At 39.6% G+C, this 12,596-nt stretch overlaps 1 protein-coding gene and 1 non-coding gene across 4 annotated transcripts in view; one reads left to right on the forward strand and one right to left on the reverse strand.

Moving 5' to 3' along the window:
• PLCL2 (phospholipase C like 2) overlaps nt 1-12,596 on the forward strand; it is a 194,057-nt gene that overhangs the window by 54,873 nt on the left and 126,588 nt on the right. The gene's annotated exons all lie outside the window — the stretch shown is intronic.
• LOC134391433 (U11 spliceosomal RNA) lies at nt 8,656-8,795 on the reverse strand. Its single transcript, XR_010024972.1, has one exon. It is a non-coding gene; the product is annotated as a U11 spliceosomal RNA (small nuclear RNA).

Below are 12,596 nucleotides of genomic sequence, written 5' to 3' on the forward strand. Positions count from 1 at the left end.
AGTTTGAACTTAAGGCTGTGGGAGGCCATTGAAGGCTTTTATCAGGGGTGTTGATTTGTGTTTTTAAAATCTCACCCTGACTGCCAGGTGGAGACTGAACTGGAAAGGGAGGGGATGGTGTTTAGGAAGCTGTTGCAATAATTCAAGTGAGAGGTGATGGTGGCCTGAACTGGGTAATGACAGTGCAGTTGAAAGAAGTAGACATTGAAGAACTCTTCAGACACTGGAATCAACAGGAGCTAGTGATTGTGGGGTGTGGGTGGTGAGGCAGACACTCAGCCCACTTTAAAAAGAAATATTATGTGCAGTGCACTTAAAATTATTATTCATGCATCTTTATAAACCTTCCCTATTATTTCTTTTGGATAAACCCTGAAGTGGAATTGCTGGAGGCAAAGGAAACAGAGATTTTGAAATCTTTTAATAAAGTAGTGAAATTGTTACCAGATAGGCTCACTTATTAATTTACATGTCCATTAGCTCTTAGGGTGCTGCTTCAGCCTCGTTGAGTATTACTGCTATGAATTAACACCAATCTGATAGGCAGAAAATACATATCTTTTCTTTGTTTTAATTTGCATTTCTGTGAGTACTGGTGAGGTTGAAGTTTTTTCATGTTTATTGACTGATTATATATTTCCACAAATTGCATATTCATGTTTTTTGCCTATGTTTCTCCTGCTCTGTTTATCTCTGTCTTTTTTATTTCTAAGGGCTCTATAAATATTTGGTTGCTTAACCTTTTGTCTTTTCTATTTGTTGCAACATTGTAGTTTGTTATTTGTGCTTTTGTTTATATTGTTTTGTTGATCAGAAAGATTTTTTTTTTTAGTGTAATGAGATATTTCGCTCAATCTTTCTGCCTTTAGTTTAGTGTCAAGAAAGTCCTTCCTTGACCCCAGGTTGTATAAATATTAGGATTTATATAAATACTCACACTTATTTTCATTTTCTACCTTCAAATCTTTAATTCATAATGATTTTTCAGATATAAGGTGTGTTGTAGAAATCTACCTCTTTAAGTTCCCAAAAGTTACAAAAAAAATAGTAAAAAAATTTTTTTCTGAATCCCAAATCAGGATAACGTAGTCTAACAAAGAATTTTTGTGCAATTTGTGTGAGGCAGGCAGTTTCATATATCAGATGTAAAATTATTGGAATTTCTGAGGCATTTAATGTTACATATGATCAGAAGAATAGAATGTTTGAAATCTGGAGTGTATGAGAAAGTCCAGGTCGTGAAATATTGCCAGTGGTTTATGTGGCTGCAACTTGCATTTCACTTAAAGCTCAAAGTTATCTTTCCTCTTTGAAACGTTAATTAACGTCAACATGACTTTTCTGGTTGATAATCGTTCTAATCTTTGCATGTTCCTAGGCTCCTTTCTATGCAGAACATCCAAGCCAACCCATTCTCTTGACTTCAGAACAAGGCCAAAGATTGTAGTCTTGTCCCACAGTACAAAAGCAAAGCCTCAAAATGACGTAAGAAACCTCAGGAAACAAAATGCCACATCTCTGACACTTATCATTGTGGCAGCAAGATAAATATTTCTTAAACTTTTAGAAACAATTTAGGTGCCTAATGGATCTCTCTCTCTCTCTCTCTCTTTATTTTTATTTTCTTTAAATTCTGGAGCTTGGTTGTTTTTTCCTGAGCGAAAGCACTGCCTCATTCTGCCTGTTTAGGAGAAATTTTGTGATGGAGCCTGGTGATGGGACTGTTTGCATGTGCTTTGCTCAGAAGGACAGTGTTGTCCACATTAGCAGGTACCATTGGCTCTTTATTGAAGCCTGGCTTCCCAGTAAATGCTGTTAGCAAGAGTGAGGTGGGGTTCAGTGGCTTTCAGGCCACCCAGAGTGCCATGTGTATCTGTTTGATAAACTCTGTGGTTTCTCTGTTCTGTGTTTTTGCCAGCTTGTTTAAAAAAAAAAAAAAAAAAAAAAAGAAGAAGAAGGAAAGAAAGAAAGAAAAGCAAACAACCAAGCATGATATATTAAATGTTTATTTTTCTTACACGAATTTTGGGGAAATCTAAGTGTTATTTAATTCCTGAAAGAACAAAAAGCTGTGTCCCTGGGGAGATATTTTGGGTGGGACACAGATCTTTCTTTTTTTTTTTTTTTTTTTAAGGATGTAGATATTAACTATAAAAATTAGTATATGACCTTGTAAACATATATTTTTTTCTAGCAGGCTAAGCCATAATTTTTCAAAAAGCAAGGCTGTAATTGACTGCCCTTGGCATATCAAAGATCAGGGAAAAAATGGGTGTTAGAAGCCATCCTTTTTTTTTTTTAAATTATGGCACAGGTTTTCTGATGTTGTCCAGGTATAGGTATTAACCCCTAAATCTTATCTTTATAGTCCAGAGCCTTTCAGCCTCAGCAGTATTGGCAGTTTGGACTGGATAATTCTCAAGCGCTCAGTCACTAGGTAAATTTTTTATATTGAAAATAAAGTCAGTGAACTGAGACCTGAGGATAGGTTGAGAATCTGGGAGTTTATTTTTTAGAAAGACTGATCTCACTTGATTCCAGGAGAAGGGCAGGAATCAGTTATGCTCTTTAAATTTAGTTATTTGCTGTGCTGATGGCATAAATCAAAGAACAGGGAGCTTCTTTCCTAAAATATCCACCTGCTCTTCCAGACTGTGCTGGCTATGCAAGATTTGCTGGTTGTGGCCTTCTGTGGATGGTTGGTGGATGGTTGGCCTATTCAGATCAAACACCCCCTTGCTGTGGAAAATCTGGAAAATCAACCAAAGCCTGTAACAAATCCCTGACTTGATTACGTGTTTTAATGACTACACTCGACTAAAAATTAGTGGCGTGTGTTTTCCTCGCTTGTGGTTCAATTTCCCCCTCACTGTTGCTGATTTTTAAAGATGCTTCCTTTTTATTAACACTGACAGTACAGATAAAACAAAACAAAAGGTCCATGTCACAGACATGTACTTGCACTAATTTTGGATAGCAGGTTACAGTTTTAAATTGTATTTTTTATAATGCAATAGAAATTACTTTATGAAAAGTTGGCTTGAAAGGTGGCAATTGATGTGTAATTTGATGTTCTGTAGTAAAATGTACTTGTCATACGTAATGTTTAGTACTGCTTTCAAGCATAACTGCCTATATAATGCACTTGTGTTAATTCGTCGTTAAATGTGTTTTTACTAATTACTCAACTGGAGTGAATTATAAATCTCCTGCTAAAAACATTGCCTTGTTTGTACTGGACAAGCAATTAATCATGTTTGGATCTGTTAAAAACATTTTTTTTTTGATAATTTTATAAAGCTATTGGATAATTACGTTAAGATGAACTGTTTCTGCACTGTATAAAATACCCTTTAATGCATTTTTAAGGACTACAAAATAATAATTAAAACTTAGAATTACAGTTAATTCTCCTGTGATCATTTCAATAATCGTTGCTACCGGAGGGAAGAAGAGGTATTATAGAAAACAAAAAATGCATTTGGAAAGAAATACAAGAAGCCTCAGCCATCCTCCCATCCTCATCCTCTCTGCTAAGAGAAAGCAATCCGCTTGTGGAAGATTGTGCATTAACAACTTTTTTTTTCTAACAGATTTCAATTGACCCTTATGTGAATACATTTCTGTATGAAACCAGGAAGTAGTACTCCATTTTTTGTTGCATATAGAGTGCAGAGGTGGCCCGTAGAAGCCCTGTGATGGATGGACACCAGGATGTGTCATAGCTGGATGCCTCCTCGGAAACGCCTACAACACAGATGTCTTTCAGCTTTCTTCTCCCTGTACCTTTTCTCCTTTTGTTTGTGCCCCACCCAGGCATGAGTTCTTTAAATCAAGGATTTCTGTTCAGTTTACTGCTTCCATATTTGTTTCTGAAACAAAGAGAGACAGCTAACAATGTCACTAAACATTAGAGCAAAAGACTGAGAAATATGAGGCAAATTTATACTAGTGTTGTTGGAGGATATTAGCTTTGTTTCTGACTAGTATTCAATTTAAAAAACTTAACAGCTAGCTATATTGGTTTCCTTGAATTATCTGACCTTGTCTCTGTCAAAATGCAGACATTCCTAGGAATACTGCAAATCTATGCTTTACGTTTTGGCTTCCTGAAAATCAACTAAGGCCCATCCATGCTGGGCAGATGTTGAAGGTATAATTCTCACTATAGATGGCTAAGGGTGAATGGGTAATCACACCCTTCCTTGTCATGTTGTGTGTAGAGGCAAGTCTAACAGCTGTTGGGATTTGGATAGATCTAAACTCCTAGTGTTTAGTCTTCTATAGTTTCTAGGTCTGTCTGTTTAAAAACAAATATAACTCTTTAGCCTACGGATTTTTTTCTTTTCTTTTCTTTTTTTTTTTAAAGATGACCAGTAAGGGGATCTTAACCCTTGACTTGGTGTTGTCAGCACCATGCTCACCCAGTGAGCTAACTGGCCATCCCTATATGGGATCCGAACCCGGGGCCTTGGTGTTATCAGCACCGCACTCTCCCGAGTGAGCCACAGGCCGGCCCGGATTTTTTTCTTTAAAGGTTTATTTTGGAAAAGTCTGTTGGTTGAGTTTATTGGGACATGGAAGTAATAAGACCAAAGTCATGAGTTTGAGCTCTGCTTTCGGCACTTGGCTTTGCCAATTCCATGATTACATTGTACTGCCTTGAAAGAGGTGGTCTTCATTGGCCAGGTCCAAAGAGAGTATCTTTCATTCCACAGTTATTAATGAGTGTCCATTGTGCTGGGCAAACACCAGTAAACAAGACAGACCACAAAGGCATAAATAGATGAGAAAACTATCAGGTAAGTGCATGCAGTGTATTAAAATTAAGTGAAGCAGTCAAAAAGTAGCTACTTCTAGAATAAAATGGACAAAGATGGATTAGGCCTCAGTGGAACAAAAATGACAATAGAGTTGTAGAGCCTCTGAATGTACAACAGCCCAGGGTCTCGTTCTATTTACGTTGCACAGAATATTGGCACAGCTTTCTTTGGGGTGATGCCTTTTGTTATTTTCACTCCATCTGTTTTCCTGCAAACTAACATATTTTGAAAACCTCAGAAAATATTTGCTTCCAGGACAGTATAGAAGAAGAAACTGAGAGACTCTTCCCATTCTGCAGGACAGTGGGGGAGCAGAGGGAGAACCTGAGCACATGGGTGGTGGGTGGTATCTGAGGATTTCAGGTCTACAGAAAAAGATTCGTACTATCTAAACCAAAAATTCCATATTTGAGACAATGGCATTCAAAACTCCAAATGAACATGGTTTGGAGGATACCGTAGAAGATAAGAAAAGGACTTATTAAATGACAGGAAGACACGGGATGTCTGGATTGCCATCTTCTGTGAAGTACCTAGGCAGTACCCTCCTGCCCTCCTGTCCTCCAGCCTCAGGGGCGGAGATGTCCCTCCCAGTGGGTCTAGTTCTGCCCCCTGCTGGTCCCCATTGTCCCTCTGGCCCCTTGTCTTCAGAAAGCTTTCTCTAGAATGACTTTCCTTGCAGCCTCTGAGCATTTTTCCCCTCCCACATCTTAAACCAGCCCTCTCTTCCTCTGTTTAGTTCCCTCTTGTCATTTTTATTGAAAGAGAAGTCAGCTCTCTGTTTCCTGACTCTTCTTCCTACGTCCCCACAACTATGCAGTCTTGCTTTTGCTTTTGCAAAGGCAACAACTAAATTCCATGTTGTAAAATTGCATTCTTTTAAAATAGGCCTTGGTGTGAGCTAGAGGGGGCTTGAATCTTGGCTCTGCTATAAACTAATTGAGTGACATCAGGTAAGTAACTTAACATCTTTAATCTCACATTATAAAGTGGGATAAAAATAGTTCCTTTTATTATAAAGATCGAATGTGATAAAATATGTAATGTATGTATTAAATATACAATAAAGCGTACCAGGAGGAACAGGTGCTGCTTCTGCTTCTGCTGCGACAGTGCTGCTACGTCAGTCACTGCTACTAGACCTGCTGCTGCCCTTAAGGTGGTAGTCTCAGACTTCCAAGTCCTCTGAGCACTTGGCCTCCATGTCTGTTCTCTGTAGGTTTGCTGCTAACCTCCTGCAGCTTTCTGTCTCCTTACCTTCTCAGCCTTTTCCCACTGCTGAGAGGAGGGGGCTCCCTTGGGTTCAGTCCTTGTCCTCCTGTTCTTCCCACCACTTTGCCCTCCATACTCACAGTTTCAACTCCTCCCATGTGCTCACGGCTCTCAAATTTTATCTCTGTTGCCTGCTGATGTAATTAATCACTGGGATGTCTCACATCTCCTTCCCATCACCTTTCACTTCCACTGTTGCATTAGCTTCTTAACTATTCTTTTTTCATCCATATTTTGCCTTCCTTAAAGTTAGTCCCCACAGAGCTAGAGTGACTTCTGGAAAAGGCAAATCAGATGATTCCCTGTTAAAAAGCCTGCAGGCACATGCCTTCCTCCAGCCCCCGCGCCTCTTTGTGACATGCACAGCACTGGCTCCTGTCTACTCAACACCCCATTTGTTGCCCCTCCTGCATCACAGTAAGTGCTCTGGAAATATCCACACCTGTAGGTGCAGTGAGCACACTGCATGCTTTTGGCCTCCAAGCTTCGTGATGTTTGCTCTGCCTGGAATATCTTTCCTCCTTTGTCTGCTTAGCTCACTGAGCTTTTCCTCAGCACAGACTTCATCTCCATAAGGCCTTCTCTGAATCCTGGCTGGGCTGAGGGCCCCTCCTGTCTTCTCCCACAGCACCCCATCTATTTCTCAGGCTGTAATTGTCACCCCCTTTTTAAAAAAATTAAATAAAACTGAATAGAATGGGCTAGAAGAGAAAATGCTATTTCGCGTGTTTATATGTATAAGTGTGTATAGGGCTGATGTGTAAGCTTTATTCAGGGTCACAATAAAAACAGTTTAAGAACAGAGATTTGCAGTGCTATACTGAAATTGCTTGTTTATATTACCCCAGTGATTGTAAATGCCTTAAGAGCAAGGACCATTCTTACCTTTTTAGCCCCAGTGTTGAGCAAAGTATATAGTCAATAAAAAGACTGTTAAATGGAATCTGCTAATTCTTGAAGCAAAGGTGAGGGCAAATAGTGGAGTACATGAATTCCTAGGGTGAAATAAATGATTGGGTCTAAAGTTGCTTCTCTGAGTCTGAACGAGTTAATAACTATGGGCTCCCAGACCGAGGCCTCCTTTTCTGATGAACCAGTTAAGTCTTATATTGGAATTCTTGAGTGAGAAGCTGTCGAGGAGAGTACCTTGTTCTCTTTTGTCCAAATATACACCAGCAGATTCTGTAATTATTTAGGGAATAAAACAGTTCTCTTTTATTTCTTTAGAGAGACTGAGCTTCTACCATGTCCGACTGTGTAAATGGCTTTCCTGCAGCCAGGGGAGCAGAGGAAGGAGAGGGTCGCCAGGTGAAAGGTTCTGGGTCCACCTTCCTTTACACTTCCCTGCTGGCAGGCCAGAAAACAAGCCCTGAAGGAGGAAGAGTGCATCCTTCCCCCCAGGGGCTCCCCGATGTCATTTTCAGAGCTGAAACACAGAGCTGGAGACGCAGGATGCTCCTTTATAGTGTCACCCCGTTGCCTTCCTCCTTGTCTTGGCAGGAAGTGACTCTAGACGTGACTGTGTTACACATGCCACTTTTCCATTCTTCTGGGTTGTTCTGTCTTTGTCAGATTCAGTGTTTGTTCTTGGTACTCTTATTGTTTTCTCTCCTGTTCTCACCACTGTTCTGCTACTATGCCTTCGTATTCCTTGTTTCATCTCATCCCTTCCCTCTACCTCCTTAAAGCAACCAGTAAGAGAAACAACTGGAAACAAAACCTGTAAAAGGGAAGTAAGTTAGCAGACGACTTCCACTTCATTTGGGCACCTCCTCTTAATAAAGGGAAAGGTGTTTGTTATAGTGTTATCGATCACATATTTAAAAATGGTAGTGGTCCTAAGGGGCCATGCCTAACTGATCTTTATCCTTGCAGGGCACAGGCTGGCACCATGCATAGAGTAATGGGCTCAATAACATTTGCTGGGCAGCCAGACTGAATTAAGAAGGATGAACTATGATGCTACAACTACTTTTTGGTTGGCTTGCCCTTGAGCATTTTCCCCTGCTCTCTCTTTTATGTCTTCATCTACCTCCTTCTTTCAGACATTATCATCAGTGCTTTCTTTTATAATGCTGACACTTTGATATAAATGACAATCTTGACAGATATGATATTATTAAAAACCCCAGCTGAATAATATGCTTGTGCTTCTTGAGGTGAGATGCTCATTTGTGAAAAGTTGATTCTCTGTATCTCAATGAGTTATTAACTGTGAGAATAGTTGTTGTCTGTACCAGTTCTAAAACACATTCACTGACAAATCGCATCCTGAGGACTGCTTTGGGTGCAATCAAAGCCACCCATGAGAAGTAACTCCGAGAATGCTTGAATGTCAGCCTGAGAGCCCCCAAGCTTGAGAGTTGTTTGAGCAGCAAATTGTAGTGGAAATAACTTTTAAAAACTTTCTTAATTGGCAATAGCATTATTATTTTTCAGATTTTACTAACAATGCTTATTTACTGTGAAAATCAGAAAATGCAGAAAGGTTTAAAAAAGAAAGTGGAAATTACTCACATTCTTACTGTCATTTTTAGTGTATTTTTATCTAGGCTTTTGCATATACATATAATATATATAATATTTTTTAAAAGATTGTTCTAAAATGTTATTTTATTACCACCTTCTTGTCGATGTCGATTCCGCACGCAGAGCAATTGGGTTGCCCTACGTGTGCCACTCACGACAGAAGCCCTTTTTTATTACCACCTTCTTGTAAAAAAAAAAAAAAAAAAAAACTTACTATAACACATACCTGTCTGTGTAATCAGTGTAGTTCTGCATTGTTTTAGTGGTTGTATGGTGTTTTATTGTAAGGTTATTCCATAATTTTCTATCCAACTACATTTAGGTTGCTTTTTTTTTTTTAGTATTATAAAATAAAAGAATTTTCTGATTAAGATCTATTCTAGGTAGCTTGCATTGGACAAATAACTGAATCACCTTTTGGATCCATGGCTATTTCTGTAAAAGGATGGAGGTGAGCTTGATGATCTCCTGGGTATTGTACCAAAGGTCAGTTTTGATTACATGTGGTTTCATGCCTTCAAATCGTGGTTTTCCCTGGCAAGACTGTGGTTAAAGCTGTGACTGCTGCTAATAGAGTTTGTGGATCTAAATCCCTGTCATTCCATTCACTAGCTGTGTCACCTCGGGCACGTTGTATAACCTTGTTAAGCCTCGGCTTCCTGATCTGTAGATGGAGATGCTAACACTGATGTTATTATAGTGATGTTATAAGGATTGAGTGAAGTGAAGTGCATAAAGTGCTTAATGTGGTGCCTTACACACAATAAGCAATACATGTGAGTTGATCATTTTATTATAATGATTTCTACTTCTGATGTTCTCCATGCATCAGAAGCCTACTCGTCATTCAGCGGTGAGCTCAGATGGCTCTTCAGCTTTCCAGGTGCTCAGGCCAAAACCCTTGGAGTCATCCTTGACACCTGCTGTGGACTGAATTGCAGCTCCTCAAAATTCATATGTTGAAGTCCTAACCCCAGTGCTTCAGAATGTGATTGTATTTGTAGATAGGGCCTTTGAAGAGGTAATTAAGGTTAAGTGAGGTGACTGGAGTGGGCCATCATCCAATATGTGTCATTATTATAAGAGAATACAGACACACCCAGAGAAAAAGACCCTGTGAAGACATAGGGTAGGATGGCAATCTACAAGCCAAGGAGAGAAGCCTGAGAAGAAGAAACTCTGCCAACACCTTGATCTTGGACTTCCAGCCTTCAGAACTGTGAAAAAATTAATTTCTGTTTTTTAAGCCATGCAGTCTGTAATATTTGATATGGCAGCCCAAGCAAACTGACACAGCCCTCTCTTCCTCTTGTAGCTTACATCTAATTCATTAGAAAATCCTATCAGTTCCTGTTTAATGCACTACAGAGTGATGTTTCAGTCAATGATGGACCTCATATACAGCTGTGGTCCCCTAAGATTATAATGGCTATATCATATAGCCCAGGTGTGTTAGTAGGCAACACCATCTAGGTTTGTGTAAGGACACTATGATATTCACGCAAAACGTATCTGCACCATTAAGCGACGCATGGCTGTGTATCCAGCATCTGACTACTTCTCACCAACCTTTCATCACTATCACGTTGGTCCAAACCAACATCATCTCTAACCTTGATTATTACAGCAGCCAGGTGGAGTGGTGTAAGCCACACCATGTTACTCTTTTTCCTAAAACCCAGTTCATGTAGGATCAAAGCTTAAATGCATGCTGTGTCCCATGAGTTGCTACATGATTTGGCCATTTGTAACCTCCAACCTTTTCTCCAGCTATCTCCCTGTCACGTATGCTCAGCCACGCTGTCTCCTTGCTGTTCCTGTACCAGGCACATTGCCGTGGGCTTCCCAGTTCCCTCTGCCGGGAGCTCTCTTCCTGTAGGTGGATATCTGTGCTTTGCAGTCTCACCTTCTTCAGGCCTTCACTCAAAAATCATCTTCTCAGTGAGGCTTTATCTCATCACCCTGTTTAAAATTACACACGTGTGCATGTGCACACACAGACACACGTAGCACTTGTCTTCACCTTTCCTGCTTAATTTTTCTCCATAGTACTTACATATGTTACATGCCATGTATTTTACTCGTATTTTTAAGTATTGCGGTGGTGGTATTTTTTAGTATAAGTGCCATGAGAGGTGACGTTTTTGTCTGTTTTGTTCATTGTATATCCACAGCACCTAGAACATTGCCTGGCACACACTAGGCATTCCATAAATATTTTTTGAATGACTGGATATTCTTTTGGCTCCCTTCCAGTCTCCTACTCCCCTCTGTGCTCCTACAGCACCACATCTCTTTGTGGCCCTTAAAATATTCTGGATTTACTACAGTTTGTGTATTGTCTCTCCCCCCATAGATTGGGGTAAACTCCTTGAGCAGAAAAAATTCCTCATATGCCTTCTACTATCCTATCGTACCCCCTATATAACAGGTGCTCAATAAACAGGTAATGAACATGTATAGATACTAACATCAGCAGCATTCATATTACCCTGTTCCCCTTTCTTTCCCCATCTGAAACAAATTTGTAGACCCCAAGCTCATGCTGCTGTTTATGAATGGAGTAGGACCTTTCTGGCCCCACACCATTTACCCATCACTTGCCTGCATCCCCTACGCGTTTATGATGCGCATCCTCTCGAACTTTCCCTCCTTTTTCTTTCACTTCGAGCTCTTCTCTAGTTATCCTGCAAGTTTCATTCCAATTCTTTCTTCCACCCTCACATCAGATTCCTTTGTTAGCCAGCATAACTATTATTACTGAGAGCGGGAACAGTGCTGTTAATTGCCAGAGGAGCAGTATAAATTTATAAGAGCAATAGGCTTCTAGTCTAGATCAAGACCCTTTCAAACTAGGTTGGCTTTTGTAGAAATAGATTTAAATTGAGTATTGAAAGTTGTCAGGATTTGAATAGAAGAGAAGCAGGGAAAAGTAGAAGGAGATGAAAAGCTGAAAACGGGAGGCAGAGAGCCCACCTCCTGCTCACCAGCTGCCCCAGCTCCGCAGTGTGCCGAGAGGACCCTTCAGAATGTCCCCAGAAGAGGGTCTCTAGGCTTCATTCTCCTTCAGTTAACGTTTTTCTTCATGTACTAGTTTGAGTAGGGGGATCAAAATGAAAGTTTCAAAAATTATTTTTAATTGAATTTAAATTATTTTCTGTTTGGTTTAATTACTAGTATTTCAACAGTATTTTCCCCATCCTTTTAAGATGTTTGTGTATGTTATTTCAGCTCCATTGTGGATTAAATGGGCTTTTCTGGGTTGGTCAGAATTATAAGGACTATTTACATTATGGTTTTTATAGGAGAATCAATTTGCAATTGCAAACAACTGACCTATGTAGAAACCTTTGGAATGCAACTTGATGGTGGGCTATTTTCTCTAGCTGTTCATAATTTTTTGTCTTTGTTTTGGTTTTACATCTTGTCTTGTCTATAAATGGAATACAGTGTGGCTTCTTCCCTTTGATTCTGTAGGTACTCTATACAGCTAATCAAAAAGTTTACAGAAATTATACGTCCTGTCATAAACAATTTCACTTCAAGCTTCTTCTTATAACATAAAATCATTACTAGTTCTTTTTCCTCTGCCCTTTAATCAGATCATAATAAGGGGTAGAGCCTTTCTTTTATATTAATTTTCCCACATAAGCAGAGCAAATGAATGAATACAAGATTAAAGGTTTATTCTTATGAATCACCATTACTTTGTGTGGGAGCTCAACCAAAACTGCTAAAAGAGCAGTAAATAAAGATTTTTTCTTAAGCTCTCACATTTGTGGAATTGGACCACAGAAAATTTGAGCTCGTCAGGAGAAGGGATGGTGCTGTGGTCCCGAGGACCACACTCAGTAAATGACCTGAAGGAATAACAATTTGTATTAAGACTGTCGAAAAGAAGGCCCATTTGCAAAGCCTTTGGATGGATACATCCCACCTGTTTGGTACTTTTGCACTCTTGGAGAGCATTTC

The sequence above is a fragment of the Cynocephalus volans genome, chromosome 11, assembly GCF_027409185.1.
Source record: "Cynocephalus volans isolate mCynVol1 chromosome 11, mCynVol1.pri, whole genome shotgun sequence".
Taxonomy (NCBI): Eukaryota; Metazoa; Chordata; class Mammalia; order Dermoptera; family Cynocephalidae; genus Cynocephalus; species Cynocephalus volans.